We start from the raw sequence: 11,932 nt of genomic DNA, 5'->3' as shown, positions 1-11,932 counted from the left end.
GCTGCGTTTTTATGGAGGAAAAACGCTAAGGTGCCCGTGTGCTGTGCAATGTTAGTGCACGTTTAAGATCCCCAGGTGGTCGACATTATTCCGGAGTCCTCCACTATGGCACCTCTCTATTCTTCCTTTCTTCTTTCACTCCCTCCTTTATCCATTCCCTTACGGCGCGGTTCAGGTGTCCAACGATATGAGACAGATACTGCGCCATTTCCTTTCCCCCAAGAACCAGTTATTATTATTATTATTAGCACAGCACAGCACAGCCCAACACCACACATCAATGTACAGCACCGTACGCTTCGACAAAACACAACCGAACGTAAAGAGAGACATCTTTACAACGCAGGGTCAGTACTGTGCTCTCCTACGACATTCGAGAACTCAGCATTGAGGCAGGACTGCGCTGGGGAACGTCGAAACCGAAATCATACATGAGGAAAAACGACGAATATGTCTGGGAATGCGCCACGCTTCCAGACGAATATCACGGCAAGAAAGACGACTATATGGTCTTCACGATTAACCTTGTTTACCCCCACAAGAACGCCAGGGCCACGCAAATCTATAACCTCTAGATTCTTGGCCGATACCTCAGTGGGTACACAGTGTGTTCACCCAACACTTTACACACATTTAAGGAACCCCAGGTGGTCAAAATTACCGGAGCCCTTCCCTACGGCGTCTTACTTGTAGCAGTGGCTCAGTGGTTAGAGCGTTCGGCTACTGATCCGGAGTACCTGGGTTCGGACCCAACCGCGGTGGCCGCGTTTCGATGGAGGCGAAACGCGAGGGCGCCCGTGTGCAGTGCGATGTCAGTGCACGTTAAAGATACCCTGGTGGTCGAAATTGTTCCGGAGCCCTCCACTACGGCACCTCTTTCTTCGTTTCTTCTATCGCTTCCTCCTTTATCCCTTCCCTTAAACGCGGTGCAGGTGCCCGCCGAGATATGAGATAGGTACCGCGCCATTTCCTTTCCCCAAAACCAATGTTTAATTTTTCAATTTTTCTACAGATCCGGAGTTCCCGGGTTCGAACCCGACCGCGGTGGCTGCGTTTCGATGGAGGCAAAACGCAAGGCGCCCTTGCGCTGTGCGATGTTAGTGCACGTTAAAGATCCCCCGATGGTGGAAATTATTCCGGAGCCCTCCACTACGGCACCTCTTTCTTTCTTTCTTTCTTCTTTCACGCCCTTCTTTATCCTTTCCCTCACTGCGCGGTTCAGGTGTCCAACGATATATGAGACAGATACTGCGCCATTTCTTTCCACAAAAACCAATTATTATTATTAATTTTTATACGGCGTCCCTCATAGCCTAAGTCGCTCTGGAACGTGAAACCGCCATAAACCGTAAACCGTAAAATTAGCTATTTTTTGTGTGTAAGAGTGCTTTTTTTTGGCAAAGGTTTATCAGTGGTGCAGCGCATCAGAATACAGCTAAGTTTTCTTAACTAGCAGGAGGGTTAACTAATATTGAATAGTGAGTTTTTTAACTATCATTGTTAGTCCTTGGAATTTCGAAAACGCGGTTACCATCGGCTCTGTGGCCCAACAAATTTTGGTTAGATCACGCTAAAATAAGTGCGCTTTTGAGAAGCTTGCAGGCAAAGCAACCTCTCCAGTACCCGTAACACACTGAAATAGCCAGAATGTGGCTACAGCGCCGAGGGTAACCGTGTTTTCGATATTCTAAAACCTGACATATACGGCTGGGCTACACGCCTCTCAATAATTAAAAAGCTTAGCAGCAATAGTTAAAAACTTTGCTATTCAATATCAGTTAACCAGCCTGCCAGTTAGGACGACTTAGCTGCATTCAGATTAACCACGTACACCGCGGAAAATGCTGTGCCGAGAAAAGCGGTCTTCGAACTCCAAAACCTCTTTTTAGAAACTGTGTAATGTCTCAGGCGAAACACCCTGCATGTGGCATCTGCTGTTAGGCCAACAACAACAGGCCTGACCGCTTGGATATTTCTCGCTGGCCTGCCGCGAGGAACTGACGCTAGTGCTTCCAATGTAGCAGCCCTTCGAGGACAAGACAGCGGTGGGCAACTCCGGGTTTGCCCTGCAGTACAGAGAACAATGTGGCGGCGCCAAGGTTGGAAAGTTCTGAGCAGCGTTAGCAAAGTAATTACAATGTGGCTTACATGTCTGGCTTCCAAGAACTGGGCGGCGTGGACTGACCATAGAAGGAACGTTCATTCCTGCTACTTGGCAGGAAGCGAGCACGTTACGTACTCTGAGCGGTGGGCCCGTCCAAGTGCATAGCCAGAGACGTCGCCTGGGGCTTGTGGTACGCGATAACACGTCGACGTGGTTTCGCAAGCATACGACAGTGGTCAAAAGAGACGATGTAGAACAACACTGAGATCTTAGCGTGGAGACAGCATCGTTGTGCATAGTAAAACTGGCACACCTTTGCCTCAAGCGTAACATTTCGCCTTCCTGTCTTTTGCAGGGCAAGTTCAACCGAAAGGTGATCCCGAACACTTTAGATGTCTATAGGGTGCAGAATCTCAAGTACATCGCTCGCAGTGTATACATCCACGAGGACTTTTTTGTGAATGCTGAGGTCTTAGAATACCACTTTGAATACACGGGGATAACCACCGGATTAGAAGCGGGCAGCCCACTGGTAAGTGATCCAGAACTTGAGCTTCCGCCTTAAAGGAGCTTTCTCCGCAACGCCAAGGATTTCCTCGGCTGTTTCTTTTCGTACACAATAGGCACGTTTCAACGCGATAGCTTTAAAGGCCCCGTTACGCAAAAAATCCAGCGTCGGCGTTGTGATCGATGAATAGGGTGGCGTAGGGTGGGCCAGGCAGTCATCTCCGTAGAGGCAACCTAGATGGGCAACGTAGATCCCATGACCCTGTGGGGTCTTCACAACCTACCCAAACAAACTAGCCACCCTGACAGGTGGCAGTTAAACTAATGATTGATTGCGAGAGGTTGCTCAGCAAGTTGAAAACGAGTGATTTCGCATATATGGGCATTAATGCTATCGTGTTATATCCTTAAGGCAGAGTTTAAGCGTCCCCTCCAATTTTTTGACTGAGGCCTGTATCAATCAACGCGATCACGTTCCCACGCGATCCCATTCCGCACAACATTTGGCGTCGTCGTCGCTCAGTGAAAAATCCCCGCAGAAGTTACCTAGGCGGGCCACCTAGGTCACGTGACCTTTTGGCGTCATCACAACCTGCTAGTCGGATTGTGAAAAACTGACCACCTTGGCAGGTGGCACTTAAATTAATGAATGGTCGCGAGAGGCTGCTCTGGAACTGGCATCACTGCGAAAGGAGCGATATGAGCCCTTACAAATTTTTTTAGTCTATCGACTTCTGCCTATAAAGTCTATAGACCGTCTACAGACAAATCCTAGAGAACAGCTTATAGGCAATACAAGTGCTATAGGTGGGCAAATGACCTCATTTTTACTCTTCCTCCCTCACTCTCATTTTTTGAATCCGTGGCCCTCCCTCACTCTCGCCCTCATTTCGAAAAGTTATCCGGCCCTCCCTCACCCTCACTAACATTAATTTTAAAATTCGAGTGGTATTTTCTAGTTTGCATGCAACTTCTGGCGATATTACTGAGCAATAAACATACAAGGCAAGCCCTCAAGGCCCTACTGAACGAGATGCTAGATGCTTATACTCTTGTGTGTGTGCGTGTGTGTGTGTGGGGGGGGGGGGGTACGCGTGTGTGAGCTGTTTGAGCTAATACCTGAGACAAAACCGAGACAGTTACGAGTTGGGCCCTAAAATATTACTCTGCCTTTACTTCTGGCACGCACTGCATGCATACATGTGCCCTGCACTTATAACCTTACATTGTTATCTATATTTATTTTGCTTATACTGCAATGCCCACTGGAGATTTTAGCAGAGTGGGATACAGATAAGTAAACACAACGTAATAACACAGGCAATGAACACCAGAACAATGTAGAATAACGTAGCTTGAAATTTTTGGAAAATAAGCATACACAACTGATTTTTAAGCAATACTGGAAAAAAATGTTGACATAGATGATTTCGAAACGTGGTCATTGGATAAGAAATTCCCTTCAATTGCTGTTCGTGGAAAGAATACTTAAAAACGGTCATTACGCGTGGTAAATGGCGTTACTGGGCGACTATTTCGTCGCCTAGTGGCGTAACCAGATAAAAAAGAAATTCTTCTCGTGATGTCTGTCTTACAGTGGCCGTCAATAAATTGAAGACGAATATTAGTCGTGACACGCGGTTTCTTTGCGATAATGGGGGCAAGTCCGCTTAGGTTAACAGCTCTGTCACTTGCGTACGTCTAAATCTATTTTAAATGAAGCGATCTGCTTTTCTTTGCACAATTTTCATCTTATTAGTGTATGTTTTAGTGAAAGTGTCCAAAAGAACGCATGCATAATCTAGTATAGGCAGAATTATGTTTTTTGTATTCGAGCAGTGAGACAGAAGGAGTAGGACGTCTCAAAGTTCTCCTCAGAAAGTACAACTTGCGCTCAACATTATCCATTATACAGTCAATGTGCTTAGTCGAAGTGAAGTCATTAGTGATCAAGAGTTCGAGATGCTTATAATGTATCTCGAAAAAAGCTCGAGAAAAGTTTCGATAGGATGAATGTTTAGGCTTCTTATCTAAAGCGGCGTCTGCAGCAGTGAGCACTGCAGCTTTGTGGTCCGATATTCTGTCTACTATCTGGCTATTTGTTTTGGCAGTAATTGATCCACTAACAAAAAAGAGGTCGAGCATTGATTGAGAATTGCCCTGAAATATGGTATTTTCTTCTACAATATGCAATAAGTCGAAACCAAAACCAATGCCCAACATAGCTTCACCTTGGGGGTCGAGCTTTTTAACTGAAAATTTTGACGAGTCTACTTCAGGCAAATTAAAATATCCTGACAGTATAATACGATTATCAGGTTTAACATTCGTGCACAAATATTGTTTCAGTTCCTATAATACGGCAACGGTAGTGTTGGGGGGCCTGTACATTGCTCCAATAATATGTCTAACGTTTCCATAGTGCGTTGTGCAAAAACTGCACTCGACATTGGGTACTTCACGCATTGGTAAAATTGAATGCTAACATCTCCACCTCTACCATCACGATCCTTTCGGTACGAAATGTAGCCAGTGGTAACGAACTCACTGTCAAAGGCTGTATTGCTAAGTCAAGTTTCTGTCAAAAACTCTACTTCAGGGTCGTGCAAAACCAGAAAGGCCCCTAACTGAGTGGTCTTGTTTATGACACTTGTACAATTAACATTTAGTATTTTCAGGGTCTGAAGCCTCTTTTTTCATTTCTAAGCCTAATGCGAGGAGCTCTTGTTTCATCCCAACCATACAGTACGCTATTAACGCTTAGCTTATCATAGATTAGCTTTAAAGCTTGGCGCCCTCTTTCCTCTCTTCACAGCCTTTCCACTGCTGTTTCCGTAATTCCCTAACGCGTTTAGAAAAGTACTCAGCTAATGATTTTGAGCTTTTTAGGTGTTTGGATTTTGAGATCATTTTGGTGTGTTTGAGTTAGTAGCATATATGCATGATCGTAATATTGAAATTTTTTCACAGAAGTCCAGGAGATTTAAAGTACGACTGGTCACGCCTTATTTATTTTCTTTGTGCGCACCCTGCGACACCGCTCACTGTTAAACGTTGTTCCAGAAAAAAACGCCATCAATTACTTCCTCTCCTCGCTATAGTCTCCTCGCTAAGCTATTTTATTCTGAAAACGATCAGGCTATTTCTCCTGCCCCTGTTTTCTAAATCGTCTATCTGGTTCCTAACTGCACTAAGCTGCTCCTGAAGTTCTGATATTGCCGATTCCATGTTTTTTACCTTCGTGGCTAAGGCATTTAGGCCCGAGAACTGTTTCTCAGTGCCATAAATTCGCTGAGTTGAGTCGGAAACTTTATTCTCAGTTATGTTTTGAGACGCCTGCATACCCCTATTGTTGAATTGATCTTGCTCTGGCCTTCTAGCAGTAATCGCGTAATTACCATTAACCGATGGCTTTGCGATTGCACTGGGTTTTTTCAATTTCACTGCTTCTAATCTTGCGCCATTTCGTGCGGTTTGCTACATGATCGTCTGATGACGCTTCCACGCGCACAGATCGAAGATGATGAAGACCACGCTTTCAAACTACAGTGTGAGAGACTAGCACTTTCAACAACAACTCTCGTGAACACGGCTGCGTGACGAAGACGATAACATTGCAAGCACAGCACGAGAGCTTGGCAGTTCGTACAGGCAGGATGTTAGGATTTCTCCCAACTGATTGTTCAAATTAGGGAAATGTTTGAACCGATCGACTTAAAACCGGAGCGTCAATCCTTTTTGGTGATGCGCTCAGCCAATACCTCGCGTCTACTGCTCTGCTGCTGTCTTTTTTCGATGTGTTTCGTGGCGTATCCTAAAAGCTTTGCAAGTAGTTTAGTTAATGTAAATAGAATATATTTTCAATCTTGTAAATGTCATACTTAAGGAAAAGCTGCGGCAACGGCGTAGTGGCCGGAAGTAGCGGCCAGCGAAACTGATTTTTTTAGCGCCGCCGCGAGTTCGGATCTCGCTCCCCCAGCTTTAAAATATTTTATTTCTCTAGTGTCTTCCCCCGGTGCGGTGCCGGCTTTCCGCTGCAGTGAGGCCCTTATGCGGTCGCTTAAAATAAAACATTATTGAGGCCACTCGAAAATCAAACGGCTCGCTAAAATGCAACATTTAGGCTGAATAATTGTAATCTCTAACTCCCCGAGTCTGGAGTGAACGATTCCTGTGGTTGCCATTTTAGTGCTCTATTGCTTCCAATCCACCGAAAAGTGGTTGTCTGTCTGTCCGAAGCCTGCTTCTAGCACGTGGGCCACCTTCGTCACGTGACGTTGTTACGTCATGACGAGCTTTCCATCGGATTGCGAGCAAACTGCCCAGCGTGGCAGTTCGCTTTAATGATTAGTCGCGAGAGATTCCTCAGGAACAACATAGGTCCCACAAGCCCCACCGATGGCAGCACCTGCCATCGCAGAGCAGTGGCGCGTAGCTTAACCGCTGCACCTCTGTGCCTGGAGCGGAATCAGGACTCCCAGGTATCTCTGAATGTAAAGAATGACCAAGTCTACCGCAGTACAAGTCTTAAATGATGCAATAACACGCAAACTTACATCATATGACATATCAACCAAAGCATGTTCAGGCCAAGCAACAGCATAGAAAGTCAAGATAAACCATGCGAAACAGGACTAACGGTGCTAGCGCACGATAATTCATGGTTAACCCCAAGCAAAACCGCCCATGATTTTTTTTGCTTGCACGTCTACGCCTTACTCAAACGCTGGGTGTCGATTACGTCTGCTAGAAATTTGTTTCATGAAATCAAGCACGCGATTACGCGGTCACGGGTCTTACCAGGGACAGAGATAAACCAAGAGATGTCGATGTTATTTGGAGAGCAGTACACCTTTTTCTTTTTCTTTTTGCACATCGTACAATGCAAGGCGGAGTGAGCGTTGATTCAGACCAAGGTGGTCAAGGTGCTGCTTTATTTTCATGGTGAGAATACAGTGGTCGCCCTTGCCCACCACATTGCGGCACCGCTTTCCAAAGCGCAGTTCCAGAGAAAATAGAATATAGAAAGAAGATATGACTGTACCGAACTACTCACAGCTTGAATAAAAAAATTTCACACCAGCGCCGCCAAGAGGCTTTGATTTGACAGTGGAATTTCGCAAAAGCATTTTTTGCGCTGCAGCCAATTCTGTGAAACCTCACTGAGCTGAAATCTGACTGTTCCGGCAAAGAAGGCCTAGAACTTGGGAATTCAACAGCCTTACTAGGTATAATTTCTACGTGTTTTACTCTACACCCTGATCATCCGGCAGACTCGGGGCTGATAATGGAAATGTTGACTGCGGTACCATGGTTCCCGTCGGACTGGCAGCCACCCGCACGGGCAGGCCAGTGGTCCCTTGTTATCGCACTATACAGGGTGTTTCACCGAATACTTTGCACAATCTTTAAAAAATGGTTTTTGAGTTAGAAGGGCGCTTTTTTCGGCGGTGTAGTGCATCACGATGACGGAGGCGTGCTGCGCCCACGTTTGTTGTTCACCTCGTGTACCTGCAGAGTGCAGAAACTACGTCTTCCCCGGGACCTTCACCCTAAGAAGCAGCGTTTAAAACGGGAATTCATAACGGGTGGCACAGGCAAAAGTGTTATCCCGGAGTACGGTTTGGGCCACCACCCTCGTCCTCGAATAGTGAATTCTCCCCTCCCTCACCCTCACCTCACCATGTCTTCCCTTCCTCACCCTCGTCCTCACACATTTTCATCCGCCCATCCTCCCTCACCCTGACCTCACCGAGTGAAATCTTCATGAGGTGAGGGTGAGGACGCCCTCATGAGGGTTCGCCCTCGTGAGGATTATGTCTATGAAATTATGTAATTATGTCTATGAAATTATGTCTATGAAAGGTAATTGAGCTTCTTGCCCCGACGATACAAAACCAAAACCATTAAAAGCAGTGAGTGGTGTTGTAGCAACCCCACCAGCCCGCATGTGTAACCTGGTCATGACAACAGGGGAGTTTCCAAAAAAAATGATGAAGTTAGCTAGAGTTGCAGCCATTCATAAAGGAGGATCTTTCTATTATTTAAATAACTGCAGGCCGATATCAATCCTCACTGCGTTCTCTAAGATAGCAGAACACATCGACAATAGGATAACCAGTTTTCTGCGTACACAACATACTAACGAAGGAGGAGTACGTGTTCCGCAAAAATAGGTCGGTGGAAACAGCCCTTCTTGGAACTAGAGAAATTCTTGATAACATAGGGAAGAAACTATTCACACTAGGTATCTTTTTGCGGCGCTTGAATGCGTAGAGCATGAACTTCATTTGCGTAAACTCCTCTGTTAAGGTATCCGAGGTGAAGCACTTGCTCTAATAAAGATTTATTAACTTCCGTATCACAATTCACAATAATAAATGGAGTAGAATCGGTGAAGGAAACTGTTCAATATGGGGTACCCCAAAGGTCTATTATTGGACCTGTATTACCTGTACTATGCATTAAAGTGACTGTTAATATTCAAGGGCACCAAAAAAGAAGGTTCTGTATGCAGATGATACCAACGTTTTTTTTTTCTCAGTGAATAACATACACGAAATGTGCGCTGAAGGAAATATTTGGCTTAGAAATTTAAATACATGGTTAACCGCCGCAACTCGAGCCCGGCCGTGCCCGAGATTTCTGTCCGCCATCTTGAAATCTCGGTCGCAGAAGAAGCGTTCGAAGGCGAGTAGTCAGAGTTAACGCTCTTAACATTAATTTTGAGCAAAGAATAGGCGCAATAAAGTCCTCTCCTCTCTTTGCCAAGCCTTGAGCGGAAGGGAGGAAGGAGGGAGTGGAAGCAATAACAGAGCGAGAGATCCCGTAGTGGATGGCTCCTGATCAATTTCGATCACCTAGGGATCTTTAACGCTCCCTCACATCACAGGGGAGCAAGAGGAAGAAAACGCTTACGCGATCCTAGATAGGCCGCCTTTACTCCGTTTCGTACATCCGATGCAATGCTGTGAAACGTACGGAAGTAGCCCGCACGGAAAAATTAAGGGAGGCGTGTTACTCCGCGTTTGTTCTGTCACCGAGTGGTCTACGAGAAAGCGAAGCGACGGCTTCTCGTCAGCAGAAAGAGTGCGTTTAATGAAACTGATGAGAAATGTGTCATGTAGTAAGCCTGCAGGCAAAGCCTTTAATATGTTTCGCTCGCCACAAGGAGCGCACTACTTTTTGGTCGCGGATGCAGGCAGCGCAAACAAAAGCGCTAGCTTTGACAGCGTTGCACCTGATATATGAAACGGAGTGTGAATGCGTTGGCAGCCAAACGTTCGTTATATCCGACGTTGTTACATATGAGGTGGTTATATCCGAGGTTCTTTATATCCGTGGTCACAAAGGGAAGTTCGTTATATCCAATCATAACACACGAAAGATCTCATATCCGAGGTGGCATACTAATGTTTGTTATATCCGAGGTAGTAGACTAAATTCGTTCGTAGCTGATCTGCCTGTTGCCACATGCTACTGACAGATGGTGCTAGCAATATCCGCCTTCCCAGACGCCTCCAATGCTAACACAAAGTAGAAATTAAGCCCGTAGGTGGAGAAGGTTGTCAGAAAAATCAAGAATTGAAGCTACTTCAAGGGCCTTATAGGTAAGCGTAGTGTTGGCGTGATTATACAGGCATCTGGGATTGTTTGTACATACAAGGTATTTCATCCAGGACATTACACTTTTTTTAAAAGTAGACTTTTTTATTTTCATGAGCTGTTTTTTTTTCAGCATAGCACTGTTAGCAGTGTAGTACATCAGAGAGCAGCCACGAGGGGCTAAATAGCAGGCCGGTTAACTGATACTGCATAGCGAACTTTTAACTATTATCGTTAGGCTCCTTAATTATTTAGAGACGTCCAGCCCATGGTAAGTAATATCCATATCGGTTTTGGGAATTTCGAAAACGCGGTTACCCTCGGGACTGTGGCCCAGAAAATTTTGGCTACATCGCGCCAGAATACATGCGCTTTTGTGAAGCTTGCACGCAAAGCAACCTCTCCAGTGCGTGTAACTCGTTGCAATAGTCAAAATTTGTTGGACTACGGCGTCAAAGGTAACCGCGGTTTCGAAATTATAAAAATTGATATGGATATTACTTATGGGCGGCTACACGCCTCTAGATAATTAAGGAGACTAACAGCAATAGTTAAAAAGTTAAATATTCAATGTTACTTAACCAGCTTGCTAGTTGGCACGTCTTACCTGAATTGTGATGTATTGCACCGCCGACAATTATATGCCTAAAAAAGCGGTCGAATAACTCATAAAAGCCAATTTTTTAAAACGGTGCAAAATCTTAAGGTCAGACTCCTTGTATTTCGACGTCTCGTCTGCATCTTGTGACGCGATGACAGGGAGCAGACGACAACTGCCTCCCTCGCCATTGGAATTTCCTCCGTCGATTTGCTTCTTTTCCCGCGCTTACAGGAGCGTGTATTTCTTTTCCACAGCGCAGCCTCAGGTTCGCGGATATGACCCACATAAGCGCTGGAGGCTACGCAGTCATCAAGGGGAAGTACGAACGGCACGAAGCCTCTTTCTCGGGGTAAGTTTTGTAACTATAGCTACAGCCTTCACCGTTGCGGCGCCGCCAAGTGGTCACGTGGTTGGTCACTTGGTGCGTGATTGGCCGCGCGGCGCGCCGGCGAAACCGAGTGGGGGGGGGGGGGGGGGGGTGGAGAGTGAATCACGTCCAGGGACGAAGATGATGAAGGAACGCCCAGCGAAGCGGAGCGGCGATAGACACACTTTGCAATTCGACTGGCCGAGTTCCACTCGGCCAGCTGTAGCTATCACGTCGCTCTGCAGGTTTAACCAGAGGTAAACCACAGCCAATTTTTTTGTTGGGTGTAAAAGCGTGGGTTGATAACCTTGGCCGTGCTCCTTAGCTGAAACACAGCATAGAAAGCAGGGGCGGAGGAAAATAAAAAAAACGCAGACACAGAGCTGACTACCATACCAAAGCTTATGCGAGGAAGAATCATTTTATACTGTTGGGCACTTCCTAAAAAATGGTAAGGTTTTGACGTAGTTAAACCGCGAAGACGTGCGAAATCATGGGTTTAGCATGATTATCTCATGGTTTTGCTCAGGCGGGGCTTCGGCACAGTCATCGAGGTTAAGCTGATCTTCTCTGGTCGTGCCGCAGATGGAAGTTGATAAAGACGACGATGTGCAGTGCACAGCGCGAGGAGGTGTCTCACTTTAACACGAGACACTATCGGCCTCAGCGATAGCATAGTGCACAGTGCACGTTAAAGAACCCCAGGTGGTCGAAATTTCCGGAGCCCTCCACTACGGCGTTCCTGATA

General features: G+C 46.0%; 1 protein-coding gene across 1 annotated transcript in view; it reads left to right on the top strand.

Annotated features, from left to right (window-relative positions):
• LOC144110117 (5'-3' exoribonuclease 2-like) overlaps nt 1-11,128 on the top strand; it is an 87,011-nt gene extending 75,883 nt beyond the window's left edge. The window contains exon 28 of the mRNA XM_077642937.1: nt 11,072-11,128. The gene's annotated coding sequence lies outside the window, so the exon portion shown is untranslated. The remainder of the gene's footprint in view (nt 1-11,071) is intronic.
• Nucleotides 11,129-11,932: the final 804 nt, after the last annotated feature.

This window comes from Amblyomma americanum, chromosome 11 (assembly GCF_052857255.1).
Source record: "Amblyomma americanum isolate KBUSLIRL-KWMA chromosome 11, ASM5285725v1, whole genome shotgun sequence".
In the NCBI taxonomy this organism is placed as follows: Eukaryota; Metazoa; Arthropoda; class Arachnida; order Ixodida; family Ixodidae; genus Amblyomma; species Amblyomma americanum.
The sequence above is the reverse complement of the archived record's forward strand: the minus strand, read 5'-3'. Positions and strand labels throughout refer to the sequence as shown.